Raw genomic sequence first — 14576 nt, 5'->3', positions numbered from 1 at the left:
TGGCATCGGTGACATGAATCAGGAATCCTGGCAGCAGCTGCAGTAGGCCAAGAGCCTGGACTCTTAGCGATGGCAGTGACAAATAGCACAGACTCCTGGTTCAGTAGGCCTGGAAAAAAATGAAGGACTTTTGGCAGTCCGACCGAGCTAGCAGCTGCAGCAGTGGAACTGGGGACTCCTGGGGCATCAGTGTTGTCACTGCTGTTTCCAGAGCGGAGACTCCTTGAGGCCCAGAGCACTTCTCGGCTACTTCACAGAGGCCCTGGAGCCGTGTTCAGAAATCAATTTGAACACAGAATGAACGCTACTTAAGAAATTCCTTTTTATTCTTTTTGCATTCAAAATGGCACTGAATTGTGGTGACAACATTTTTCATCATGTCTTCCAAGGTACACGCGACACTAAAAATTCAATAATTCATTCATTCAGGGAAGGTTTAGAGGTCTATTGGATAAATAAGACTAGTTTAGATTAGGAAACCTAGTCAGTGTGGACATATTGGACCAAATGCTACGTTCTATGCTGTGTGGCTTTATAATATTGCAGTGTGCAGTGTACAGTTTCATTTAAGTCAGCATCATAGCCCTAAGGAACAATGTAAACTTCAACAACCTATTACATTTCTTACGATTTCTGATGGATGAGAACATTACAAGGAGATGATGGCTTCAGACGATGCATACCAGATTATAACTAGAGCTCCAGGCCACCAGACCATTAACAGCCACAAACATTCTAATATTCATCAGGAAGCATACTCACTGTCAGAACAGCACTATGCACCTCACCAAAGCTGAATATCCTCTGACAGATAAAGGAATTGTTAAAATAAGGAAGTCTTTAAAGTAGTGTGTGCTAGTTAAGAATTGGATTGGGAACACTCATTTACATACAGTATAATGCATAAGATATTTGCCCAGATATAAACCTGTTCAGAGAGCATCACAAAACTTCAACTACAGGAATTTGTACAAAAATTACAAAGGAAAATGACGCTACAAACTGACTCAAAGCGAGCAGTCGTAACTCCCTTTAGGAAATGCCAAATTTCATAAAAGTCAGTTCAAGTCTCTATAATAAAACAATGAACTGAGATGCTAGAGAGCTGAAACAGAAACAGATATTGAAGAAACTCAGCAGATCGGGCAGCATCTGTGGGGGAAAAAAAGCAGAATTAATGGTTTTGATTCCTGGAGGGAACAATCTCTGAAATAGCTTCAATTTCAGTGGTTTCCCACCCACTGTAGTTGACAGGGCCCTCAACCGCATCTGACCTATCACCCATGCTCCAACTCTTACCTCTTCCCATCGCTCACACAGCATGATTGGCTCCCCATTGTCAACACTTTTCATCCCACCAGCTTTTGCATTCAAAAAGGATCATTCTCTGCCATTTCAGACATCTCTAACAGGACACCACCAAACATCTTCCCCTCACTCCCTGTCTGCATTTCACTGCGATCATTCCTTCTGGGACACCCTAGCCCATTCCTCAACCATGAACACCACCCTCCCCTCCCACATAACCGCAGAAGGTGTATTACCTGCCCCTTGACCTCTTCCCTGCTCATCTTCAAAGGGGCTAAGTAGCTTTTCTGGTTGAAGCAACATTTCACTTGTCCCTCCTCCAATCTGGTGTACTGTATTCAGTTCACCCAACATGGTCCAATCTACATTGGGGAAACCAAACGTAGACTGGGTGACCACCTTGCGGAACACCTCCAGTCTGTGTGCAAGCATGACCCCGAACATATCAAAGCCAGAATGAATTACCATGGGGCCAATTTAATTTTTTTTTTGTAAATGCAAGGTAAGATGAGACCCATCTGTTAATCAGACATGAATGTGACAAAATTGCAGAACAGGGGTCAATGAATTTAACAGGGCTGAAACTTTATAATTTTTTTTCCAAAGCAAGCTCTTCAAAGGATTAAACATAAAAGGTCAGGTGGAGATTCCCACAGAGTTTCTTCTTTACACAAGTGACAGTGATCAACAACATAAGACTTCTCTGTATTTGTTTTTTGGATGTATTACTGGCAAGTTCAACATTTATTACCCTTCCCTAGTGGTGTATAACGTGATGGGTTGCCTTCTTGAACTGGCACAGTCCATCTGGGGTAGATGCACTCAAGGTGTTGTGAAGAAATTCCAGGCTTTTTTGACCAGTGACAATGAATAAGTCACAAAATAGCTCCAAGTCAGGATGGCTTGGAGGGGAGTTTGCAGATGAGGTTATTCCCATACACCCGCAACTTTTGCCCTTCAAGGTAATACAGACGACGACATTTGGGAAGGCCCGCCAAAGGAGTTTGGCAAGTTGCTGCTGTCATGGCAGCAAGGGCAGTTAACTTTTAGATGGTAGCCAGGGTGATGGTCAAGCAGGCTTATCTTGCTATGGAAGGTGTGGCACTGTGTGCGCTGTTGAAGTGCACCCATCTAGTCAAGTGCAGAGTACGCCATTACATTCATGACTGTTGCCAATGTTAGAAAGGCTTTGGGGAGCCAGGAAGCAAGTTATTCACCGGATAGTACCCAGCTTCTGATGAGCTCTTGTAGTCAGTGTTTCTAAGGATGGTTCACAAAAATCTCTGGTAATGACGACCCCTAGGATGTTGATGAGGGATTCACAATGGCAATCTTGTTGAATGTGGAATATGGGAGATGCAAACATGACTGAAATGTCACACTTGTCTTAGGAGATTAGGTTAGGCAGCCCATTTTGTTTCCACTGGAAAGAAGAGTGCCTAGCAAGTTTTGAGAAGATTTGTAGCTCAGGTTGAGGTTCTGGATGTGAGTTTGCTCGCTGAGCTGGAAGGTTAGTTTTCAGACATTTCGTCACCATTCTAGGTAACATCAGTGAGCCTCTGATGAAGCGCTGGTGTTATGTCCCGCTTTCTATTTATCTGTTTAGGTTTCCTTGGGTTGGTGATGTCATTTCCTGCATTGGTGATGTCATTTCCTGTTCTTTCCTCAGAGGATGGTAGATTGGCTCCAAATCAATGTGTTTGTTGATGTGTGTGTGATGATGTTACCTAGAATGGTGATGAAACGTCTGAAAACTAACCTTCCAGCTCAGCGAGCAAACTCACATCCAGAAGAGTGCCTTGATGGATGTGTAAAAGATCTTTAATGGTTTCAATTCGGCAGCCATGGAAAGAACGTTTCGTTTTGTGGGAGAGTGTTGTGCAGATATGAAACTCTCCACTTCACGGCACGGAAGCGGATCATGAAACATTTCCGAAAGAAAGAAGTAGATATATTTTAGGCAAGGGAGTGGGTTAATCAGGGGTAGATAAGAACGTGTAATTCAAATTACAAATAGACAAATCAGCCATGATCAAATTGAATGGCAGACCAGGCCTCAGAGACCAACCCTACTTCTGCTCCTTTTTCATAGTGGCATTTTTGTACTGGAATCCCTGCAGAGGGGCAGTGAAATGTCATTTGTGCATTGACCTTTGCCACACTACTGAATATTGGAACCACAGAAGGCATTCTAGCTGAAGCCGAATGATAGATCATTCTCCAAAAGTTTGCAAGTGCATCAATCAAAAACTCTCAAAACAAGCCAATGCCTACTCTTAAACAGGCAATACTACAGTGGAGTAAGGGGAAGGGGTCACACTCCAGATCTTCTGATTGTCCTGCCTTCCTATATAATACTCAACTACCTCCCGCCTCTGCAACACCCCAGAGTGTCTCCTTCCTTCCTTCATCTCACATTAGGGAAATCACCAAATCTCACAACCCTGAAGGCCAATTGGGTCTAGGCCCGAAACATCAGCTTTTGTGCTCCTAAGATGCTGCTTGGCCTGTGTTCATCCTGCCCCACATTTTATTATCTTGGATTCTCCAGCATCTGCAGTTCCCACTATCTCTGATCACAATTTAGCCAATTATGCCTGTTTTGGTTCTTCAGATGTGCAGTTCCCTCACTGCACTCCTTCATGCAGCAGTATGTTTTACTTTTCATCCTTTCAAAAAACAAACAAACATTCAGATCACAAAACACATGAAAAATACTTTGTCACCCCTTTGACTCCTGTTGCCATATCCAAAATATATTTACAACAACCCTCAATTTGACCCATCTCACTCAATTTTCTTTGTGATGAAGGATTGTACATGGCTACTACGAAGGACACAGGAACATCAAACCAGAAGGAATCAGTTCAGCAACTCCAACCTGTTTGGTTGGCCATTCAAATCTGATTTAGGCTGATTTATGCATCTTAACTCCATTTATCTATATCAATTTTAGAACACAATGTCCTTACTGAACAAAAGCTAAGCATTGCAGTCTGGTTGAAAATTCAGTTCTGCACACAGGGACAATCTTCTAACCAATTTCATTGTGAGACCGAACATGGTCCTGGTCAGCTACTTGTGAAAGACAGGGGGGAAATGTTAGAAAAATCAAAAGGAGCATTCCTAAGCTTCTCATGTAACACCTCAGCCAAATGATTCAGAACTTGTTACATTTCCTTTCATTATAGTCACATTTGGCATCTCACATGACAGAAAATGTTTTACTAAATTTGTTGTTTCAATAACACCTCAACACCCCCAGAATTAGGAGAAATACTACATTGAGATTGTGGGATTATGCATTTGCCCCAAAAAAATTGCTTTGGAGATTGACCAAAGAATTGGAGCACAAAACAAAAATTGCCAGTTTACAAAGAACACACACATTGTATTTCATATTTAAAACTTAAAGAAATTTTTACACCAAACCAGACAGTTGACCACAAGTTGCCCTTCTCTGCACAATAGGGCAGATCTCTGTACTAATGACTACTACGGCTCACTGGAAATCAAGGCCCACAACATCCAGAGTTGATTCTCAAATTCCCCAATTTATGTGTCTTCTAGACCCAGATTTACAAAACATGGGCCAAGTTTCTGCACCTATCAAAAAAATATTTTATTAAATACTGACTACAGGTAAGCAACCAGCATATCTCTACTAGTTAAAAATGCTAACCTCTAAGACCCTTCCACCCACCCATCCACCCTCAAAAACAGGTTTTCTAAAAAAAGCATGGGCTGTTATGGTTAGAGGAAAAGACTGGGAACGTTCTGTTCACAGGGTCCACTGAGATGGTGCTTTTAATTCATTAGGGCATATCACTCTGATGCTTCATCTCCAGGTACTTTCACTTGTTTGCAGGAGACTCCCACTTATAAAATTGATTTGACTCCTAGTAACTAAAAAGGCAATAAAATGGATATCTTCAGATTTGTTTCAAAAAAAACAGCAGAGTAAAAACAATTCCTTCTCTTATAGAAGTCAGGTGGTTTCTGCAAAACACCATAGTACCGTGAATATCTCAAAATAATGTAATTCAAATCTCGTAAATTGGCAATATCGTAGGAGAGAAAGCTTTGCATTTAGAAAGCTGCAAGTGGCCTTGACATTGGATGTTATCATTTCCAGACATGAAGTCTGCAAATAGGGAAGTATCTGGTATACCAGTGTGCTGTACGAAGACAATTTGGCACAGGAGGGCATTCTGTTTCTTGTGTCTTGAAATAAAAACTGTTTCAACAAAGGCCTGTAAATGGTTCCCTTTAAAAAAAATGTATAGTCAACTCTCTTCCGAAAGTTATTGATACAACTTCCACCAGTTTTCCAGGTAAAGCTATTCTAATTATAACTAATATTTACACAAAATATTCTCATCTGAGTCATTTCCTTTTTACCAGCCGAGTCTGGGTCCTTCAGTTACTTATCTTCCTGCCGGAGAAATCATTTCATCCCCATCTGTATGAAAAGTATTTGCAATGTATAACAGCAAATAGATCATGAGATACTTCTACATGACGGCTCACCAGTAGAAATCCACAAAGTTGAAATCAGCCGAGAACTTATTTCCACTGATTCAAGCTTTGTCACTTGCAAACCCGAACAAGTTAAACCTTTGGCTTTATAAAACCACGAAAGAAAATTCCAAAATCCTGAGGCAAAGCCAAAACACTTTGCAAGCATTCAAGCTACTTATCCCCCAAAAAAAGGCTTGCAGTTCAAGTTGGACCAATTAGGTACAATGATACTTCAACTCTTAAACTTTGCCCTTTAACTACTAACTGGTCAACTCATACTTGAGTTTTATCCCGGATTTCAGGCAGTTTTTGTACTTTGGAGACCTTTAAATAAGATTGAAAATATGCCATTTACCTGACAAATCTGTGTACAGTTGTGTATTAATACATAGTTTAGACCTCAGAAGCGAGCAGACTAAGATGCAACAGGAAGATGAAGCTTATCGAAATCCTTTCCCTCCGAAGACTTAACTTTCCACGATCAGCAAGCTTCAATCCAGTTTCTCATGACCTTAAAGGCTTCCTACCTGCTACTAAACCAGGCACCGTTCTGAAATCTCAAAGAAAGGGAATCACTCAGGAAGTCAGTCAGGAGAACATTTTGCACTCCAAGTTGTAGTACTTCCTGGTTGCAGGGTGCAAAGTAGAAAAATGTTCCACACCCTCTTTCTCCCTTTGATAACCACACAACAATTACTGACGACTCAGATTTCAGACCAGTCATCCTATTACATCACTGAAAAAGGTTTTCAGTCTTGTTTTAACAGCTTCACTGTCATACCGAGAAGTTGAGCTAGTACACTTTCCCCTCAAGCTTTTGTTAAATTGCTATATGGGCTCTGTGGTGAAATAGGTATGTGGAAGAGTTATGACTACCCAAATACAAACCAAACAATAAGGTGCAGCAAATTCAGCATTTATAAAATCTCACTAACAGAGATAAGAGGCTGAAAGAAGCCAGGTTGTTCAATTAGGTCTAAACATTGCATCGTTACTTGTTCAGAGCTCATGCTAAGCTTCCAGAAATACTTGTTAAACATGTAATACTGTCAGCACAGGCCTTCAATCGTTGCCAGGGTTAGTGTATAGAATTAAAATATAGTTCAGCACAAAAATGTTAGGTTAATTACAAGTCTACTTTACAAAAGCGTAGAACATATTTATGTACTATATCATTTTGTAGGGTCTAAACAAGATCACAAACATGAGACACGGCAAGATGGGGAGAAGACACGACCTCAACTTATAAAAGGGAGGAGTTATGAATGTGAGTTTATCTTATATTCTTTTCTAAATCCCATGCACATCAATCTTAGAACAATCACTCCTCTTCACATGTTCTGGGATAGTAGTAATAAGTGATTTTGTTTCAACATTGAAATCCAATAGGATCATAGAGATGTACAACATGGAAGCAGACTCTTCAGTCCAACTTGTCCACACAAACCAGATATCCTAAGTAAATCCAATCCATTTGCCAGCGTTTGACCCATATCCCTCTAAACCACCCCACCCCCGGATTCATATAGCCATCCAGGTATCTTTTCTATGTTGTAATGTTGTACCTCCACCAGCTCATTCCATACATGCACCACCTTCTGCATGAAAACTTGCACCTTACGTACCTTTTAAAATCATTCCTCTCTCATCTTAAATTTATGCTCTCTACCTTTGGACTCTCCCAACCATAGGGAAAGACCTTATCTATTTACTCTATCAACACCCACATGACTTTATAAACCTCTACACGATTACCCCTCAGCCTCCAATCCTTCAGGGAGGATAGCCCCAGCCTATTCAACCCCACTATATCTGGCAACATCCTTGTAAATCTTTTCCAAACTCTTCTGAGTTTCACAACATCCTTCCTATAGCAGGAGGCCAGGACTGCATGCAGTATTCCAACAGCGGCCTAATCAATGTCCTGTACAGCTGCAACATGACCTCCGAGCTCTTCTACTCAATGCACTGACCAATAAAGGCAAGGGTATCATATGTCTTCTTCACCACCCTGTCTATCTATGACTCCACTTTCAAGGAACTATTAACTTGCACTCCAAGGTCTCTTTGCTCAGCAACACTCCCCATGACCTTACCATTAAATACATAAGTCCTGCCCTGATTTGCCTTTCCAAAATACAGCACCTCACATTTCTCTAAATTAAATTTCATTTGCCATTCCTTGGCTCATTGGCCCATCTTGGCACAACGTTAGAAATGTACTTCTTAAAAAAAAAGTGTCTTAAAACAGCATAAACCTTGCCCATCGAAGCTGTAGGATAGCTTAAGGTAATAGCATATACATTACAGAAAACTAGAAGCAAGCTTCTAAATCTCTTTCAGCAGTCAATTTTGGTACATATCAATCTGTTTACTGAATCAAAAAAACTGACTAAAAAAGTAATTAAAGCAAACTTCAAGTGAAAAGGAAGCCCAGATTTCAGTCCAATCCAAACCAAGATCAAAATTACTCAAGTACAAGGTTGATTTGTGAAAGCATTATGGCAGCAGCTCAATCCAATTCTAAATGCACAAAACACTATAGTAATACATTACTCTCAATATTGCACAAATTGGCAGTTTCACTTATATAGATCATTGAGACCATAAAAGATACAGGAGTAGAATTCAACCATTCAGCCCATCGGGTCTGCTCCACCATCCGATTATAGTTGACACGTTTCTCAACTCCCTTCTCCTGCCCTCCCCGTAATCCTTGATCCCCTTACTAATCGAGAACCTTTGTCTTAAAGATGCTCAATGACTTGACCTTCAAAGCCTTCTGCAACATGTTCCATAGATTCATCACCTTCTGGCTTAAGAAATTCTTCATCTTGGTTCTAGAGGGTCATCTCCTCACAGTCTGTGCCCTCAGGTCCTAGACTCTGCTATTATTGAAGGAACCTTGTCCAAGTTCACTCTATCCAGGCCTCTCAGTATTCTAAGTTTTCAATGAGGTCGACCCTCATCCTTCTAAATTCCATCAGATACAGACCCAGAATCCTCAAATGCTCTTATGACAAGCCCTTCATTCCTAGGATCATTGTGAACAGCTTCTCAACACCCTCCAATGCCAGCACAACCTTTCATAGATACTTGGCCCAAAACTGCTCGGAATATTCTAAATGCAGTCTGACCAGAGCTGTTTACAGCCTCAGCAGCACATCTCTGCTTTTGTATTCCAGTTCTCCTGAAACGAATGTTAACATTGCAACTGCCTTCCTAACTGCCAAACGAATCTGCATGTTAATCTTGAGAATCCTGAACTAGGACTCTCAAATCCCACTGTGCTTTAGATTTCTAAAACATTTCCCCATTTAGAAAATACACTTTTACTCTTCCTACCCAAGTGCATAACCTCAAAACATTCTGATATTGTATTCCATTTGCCACTTTTGTCCATTTCCTCACCTGACTAATTCCTTCTGTAACATTCCCAAGTCTTCAACAGTACCTGCCCTTCCATTTACTTATGTCATCTGCTGCATGTGGCAACTTGTCAGAGCGCTTTTGGAGATCCAAATAGATCATATCCACCGCTCTCCTTTGGCTAACTTACTCATTACCTCCTCAAAGAATTCAATATGCTGTGTCAGGCATGACCTCCCCTTGACAAAGCTGTGCTGACTCAGCCCTATTTTACCATGCACTTCCAAGTACTCCACAATCTCATCCTTAATAATGGAAAGTGAAATCTTATCAACAATCTTAGGGGAAGGTGGCTGTTCAGGCTAAGGGTGGGGGTCTAAGAGAAGAATTCATTTTGGTACTGGCTTGCCTTCATTTAAGTATAGAATACAGTAACATTAATGCTGAAGTTTTTTTACAATTCAGTCCACACTTCACACAGAACAATAAAAAAAGGGGAAAATAAATCTAGTTTCCTCCATTGATGCCCTATATCGTTAGCTACAAAAAGAGTAAAAAAAAATGAATGAGCATCTAGAGTTGTCACATTACAGATGCAAAAGTTACCAGAGAAGCTTAAAATCTTAATTCATCTGTTTTCAAAGACTTGGCTCAGTTGTAGAACTTTTGTCCAAGACACATTAAGACACAAAAATGAGTAATGAGTTGTGAAGACAGGGTGAGGTCATATCGGGGTATAAGTTGTGAGTGAGCAAAGATGTGGCAAATTGACTATGTAATGAGAAAGCGTGCATTTATTCAATTTGGAGGGAAGAATTAAACAAAGAAACTAAAAATAAGATCCCAGAAACCTGAACATGTAATGAAAAAGGTGCCACTTCAGTGAAGTACTGAGGGAACCCTGGGCACTCTAAGCTGCTGACATATGGATGAGAGTTTCAGGAGCTCTTATGAGACATTCACTCCTACAAATGTAACTAGAGCTTTGCACAGGATATGGAGTTAGAAGTTCAACCCAAGGTCAAATAAGAGATTGAGGTTACAAATAGTTTGGCTGAATCTGAGAGGCCAAAATAGCATTTGAGATAGGAACCAAAAGACAATGGCTCACTTTTCAAAATTTTTAAACAGAGGAAGCTACAATTTAAAGAGTGGTTCATAGGCATAGCCTGACAGCACAGAGGTAGGAGAAAGGTCGAGTTGACAATCAAATGGAAACTAGCCTTGTGGGTTGGCAATATCACCAGGAGATGGTATGTAGCATTTAAATCCCATTCTCTTCACAGTAAATAACAACATTCTAAGAGCATTCCTGATTATTTGCTTTGTCCGCACACACTTTTTACAATTCATGAATTGGAACACACGGAACACCTCCAATCTCAAGTCTGAAATCTCTCATCTTAAGATTCCTTTCAATTCTTCCTTTCAAATTGAACAATCACACATTTTCCCCACTACATACTCAAGTTGCCACATCTTTGCCCACTCACCACCAACCATCTTCCCTATGCAACCTCATGTTATCTTCATCACTCACTACTCATCTTTGGGCCATCAGCAAATTTAGCAACTATACCTGTCCCACCACCCCCTGCCATCATACAATTACACAGCAGGCCAAGCAGCATCTTAGGAGCACAAAAGCTGACTTTTCAGGCCTGGACCCTTCATATCCTGTTTTGTTGGCTAGCTAATCTTGTAATTGCGCCAATGTTCTTCCAAAACCATGAATTTTAACTTTCAACAGTAAACTTTGATTTACTGCCTCAAATACATTCTGCATGTCTAAGTATGGTACATCCAATGTTCTTTCTTTATCCACAGAACATGCTCCTTCTTCAATAGATTGGTTAAACACAAATTTCCCTTCACAAAACCATCACAACTCTGGTTTCCGGTGTTAATGGCTTCCGGTGTGGCTTCCTCTACATTGGGGAAACCAAGCGGAGGCTTGGGGACCGCTTTGCAGAACACCTCCACTCGGTTTGCAATAAACTGCACCTCCCAGTCGCGAACCATTTCAACTCCCCCTCCCATTCTTTAGATGACATGTCCATCATGGGCCTCCTGCAGTGCCACAATGATGCCACCCAAAGGCTGCAGGAACAGCAACTCATATTCCGCTTGGGAACCCTGCAGCCCAATGGTATCAATGTGGACTTCACCAGCTTCAAAATCTCCCCTTCCCCCACCGCATCCCAAAACCAGCCCAGTTCGTCCCCTCCCCCCACTGCACCACACAACCAGCCCAGCCTGTCTCTGCCTCCCTAACCTGTTCTTCCCCTCACCCATCCCTTCCTCTCACCTCAAGCCACACCTCCATTTCCTACCTACCACCTCATCCCACCTCCTTGACTGTCTGTCTTCCCTGGGCTGACCTATCCCCTCCCGACCTCCCCACCTACATTCTCCTCTCCACCTATCTTCTTTTCTCTCCATCTTCGATCCACCTCCCCCTCTCTCCCTATTTGTTCCAGAACCCTCACCCCATCCCCCTCTGTGATGAAGGGTCTAGGCCCGAAACGTCAGCTTTTCTGCTCCGGAGATGCTGCTTGGCCTGCTGTGCTCATCCAGCTTCGCACTTTATTATTCTGGTTATTTTGTACTTCTCCAAATACCCTGCTATAACATCTTTGATAATAGATTTGAACAACTTCTTGCTGGCATATTGAAGTAATTAGCTTCTAGATTTCTACTTTCTATCTCCTTCCCTTTTTGACTAAAAGAAGATATTCACTATTTTTCAATCTAATGGAACATTCCATGATTTAAGGGATGTTGGAAAACTAATCACATGAACTATTTCACTAGTGACTTACTTTTAAATCCTAGAGTAAAATCCATCAGGATCCAGGCAGTTATCTGCCTGCAGCACCAATGATTTACTCAATACTACTTCCCTGGTAACTGCAATTTTCCCAAATTCCTTCCTCCCATGCATTTCTTGATGGGCAGTTGTTTCTATTACTTGTATCCTTTATAACATAGGCTGATAAAATAAACCAGTCCCACCCAGGTAAAAGTGACATCTTTTTGTTTACATGTTTAGGTTTCTGGGATCTCATTTTTTAGATTCCTTTTTAATTCTTCCCTCCAATTTAAATAAATGCACACATTCTCACTACATACTCAATTTGCCACATCTTTGCTCACTCACAACTTACATACCTATACAACTTTATGCTGTCATCACAACTCATCTTTGTCTGCCATCTTATTTTTCCTTATTAATTGTCCAGACTCTTTCCACAAGACAAACATTAAATTAACTTTTTTTAAAAAATATACGTGGAAACTATCTGCTTTAATACTTATTGCCAGCTTTCTTCCACACTAATTTTTCTTTCCTTACTAATCCTTTGTCATGTTTTGTAAATTGTTCAGAGCGGCAGGTGACAAGATTGGACAGAATATGTACTTTCTCCATCCCCATAATTAATACAATTTTTAGCATCTTTAATTAGAGGTGGCAGATCCATTCATTGCATTTCAATGAGGAAAAATGTCCATCTATTTCAGAATACACAGAATATCCCCTTGACGTTTGCCATTGTACATCTAATGACAAACCCCTCAACTTAATTTGCCAGTTCACTTCAGCAAGCTCTGCTTTCATTTGCTCGTAATTGCCCTCATATAAAGTTTAAAACATTAGTTGTAGACCCACATTTCTCGCCCTCAAAATGAATAAGTCATGGATTCAATCTATGGTCATTGTGAATACAACTCGAGGTAGCAACAACATCATTTATTGATCCCATATCATTCACAAATTAGGTCCAGTATATGCTTTTTGGTTGGCTCCATAATGTATTGTTCTATGAAACTATCCTGAAGGCATTCTTGGACCTTGTCTAGGTTACTAGTCCCCATTTGATTTTTCTGGGTTGTTTGGAGATAAACTCCCACACGAATATCACAATACCTTTCTGACAGACTCTCATATGTCTTCCTTTGTACTCTGCTCAACCATTTGGTTAATGTAAATAGGTCTGTACACCCCTCCCAAAAGAGACTTCTTGCCTTTATCATTTCTCAACTTGATACAAATTGTTTCTACATCCTGGCTTCATGAACTTAGGACAAACAACTTTTGTGCTAATTAACAGCCACACCACCACATTTTCCAATTTCTTGTCCTTCCTAAACATCATGTGCACTTCAATATTTGGGTTTCAATCTACGTCATTCTGCAGCTACGTCTTCATAATGAGTATCAGATAATTCTGTGGAAATGCTCTGCATAAAATGGAGGACAAGAGTGCAACAGAATACTCGAGACCAAAGGTGGCAAATGCTCGAGGTGTCAGCAGATGAGCTGGGGCAGGACAACAGAAATGAAACTGGAAATGGGCAGTCTTAGGGGTGGCACAAAATGTGGTCAACTGCTCATCCCAGAGTCAAATAAGGTACATGTTGGAAACAGTCTCTGTTTTAACCCAAGACATTTGCAAGGGAGAGAGATGGCATTAGTTGCTAGGGAATTTGGAGCAAGGCCCTAAGACAATGATTCAAGTCTTCCCAATATTTAAATCAGATCGTGATCATCACGTACTGATTATTAGATCAGCAAGCTGATAAATTAATCAACAATGCACGTGAAGGAGATGGTAGTGTGAAAATTAATGCTGTGTTTTCAGATGTTATTGACAAAGAGCAGTATGTTAGGTGAGAAATAGGCAGGAAGAACAGTATTTTTTTAGGAAACAGCAGAGGTAACAGTACAAGTGTGGAAAGGGAAGCCATTGTAAGTAAGTGATATTTTGCTTATGATTACCTAGGTAAGAATCCAGTCCCACCCAGGTAAACAGCAGGAAAAGCACTGGAGTTCAGTTGTGCAGACAACCATGTCAAAATGCTGCAGGTCAAGAAAGTAAAAGGAGAGAGATCACCCGCCTTTGTTGAAGTCACTTCAGAATTTGTGTCTTTAATCAGTTATTACAGTCATGTGGCCAGAGTGGAAAATGATTAAATGCATTCAAACCTGAAGACTGCTATGTAAATAAGGTCGGCTACTTTCCTGCAAACTTGGTGAGAGGTTTGCAGCATTTGAAACAGAAAGTAAAAAATTCAGTGAAACAAAGTCTTGCATTTGTGGTCCTGACACATTGCAGAGGGATTGGCTGGCAAGGTATTGACCAAAATATTTTCTGCCACTCCTTCATTACTAGACTTATCAAATGTTGTTCAACCTGCACCTTTCAGAACTGGCCTTTACCCACAAAGCATTCCAAAATATTACCATACTCTGTAGAATCCATGCTATTTAAGTAGAGATCATTGTGCCTTTATAGTTAATGCAACAACAGTCAAAGCAAGTTACTGTGGCTGACACCTTGATCAACTGCAATTGTAATATACCAGGCATTACCAAT

The 14576-nt window shown here is 40.7% G+C and overlaps 1 protein-coding gene across 9 annotated transcripts in view; it reads right to left on the bottom strand.

The window, feature by feature from the left end:
- Positions 1–14576, bottom strand: part of LOC125454586 (unconventional myosin-VI) — a 224848-nt gene that overhangs the window by 156338 nt on the left and 53934 nt on the right. The window contains exon 1 of one of the 9 annotated variants that reach the window (XM_059648452.1): positions 6357–6458. The exons of 7 other annotated variants lie outside the window; for them this stretch is intronic. The gene's annotated coding sequence lies outside the window, so the exon portion shown is untranslated. Of the gene's footprint in view, positions 1–6184; positions 6459–14576 lie in introns of those variants that run through there. One more of the 9 variants, XM_059648449.1, reaches the window with a different exon arrangement.

This window comes from Stegostoma tigrinum, chromosome 9 (genome assembly GCF_030684315.1).
Source record: "Stegostoma tigrinum isolate sSteTig4 chromosome 9, sSteTig4.hap1, whole genome shotgun sequence".
NCBI classification, from domain to species: Eukaryota; Metazoa; Chordata; class Chondrichthyes; order Orectolobiformes; family Stegostomatidae; genus Stegostoma; species Stegostoma tigrinum.
This window is presented reverse-complemented; position numbering and strand designations above follow the sequence as displayed.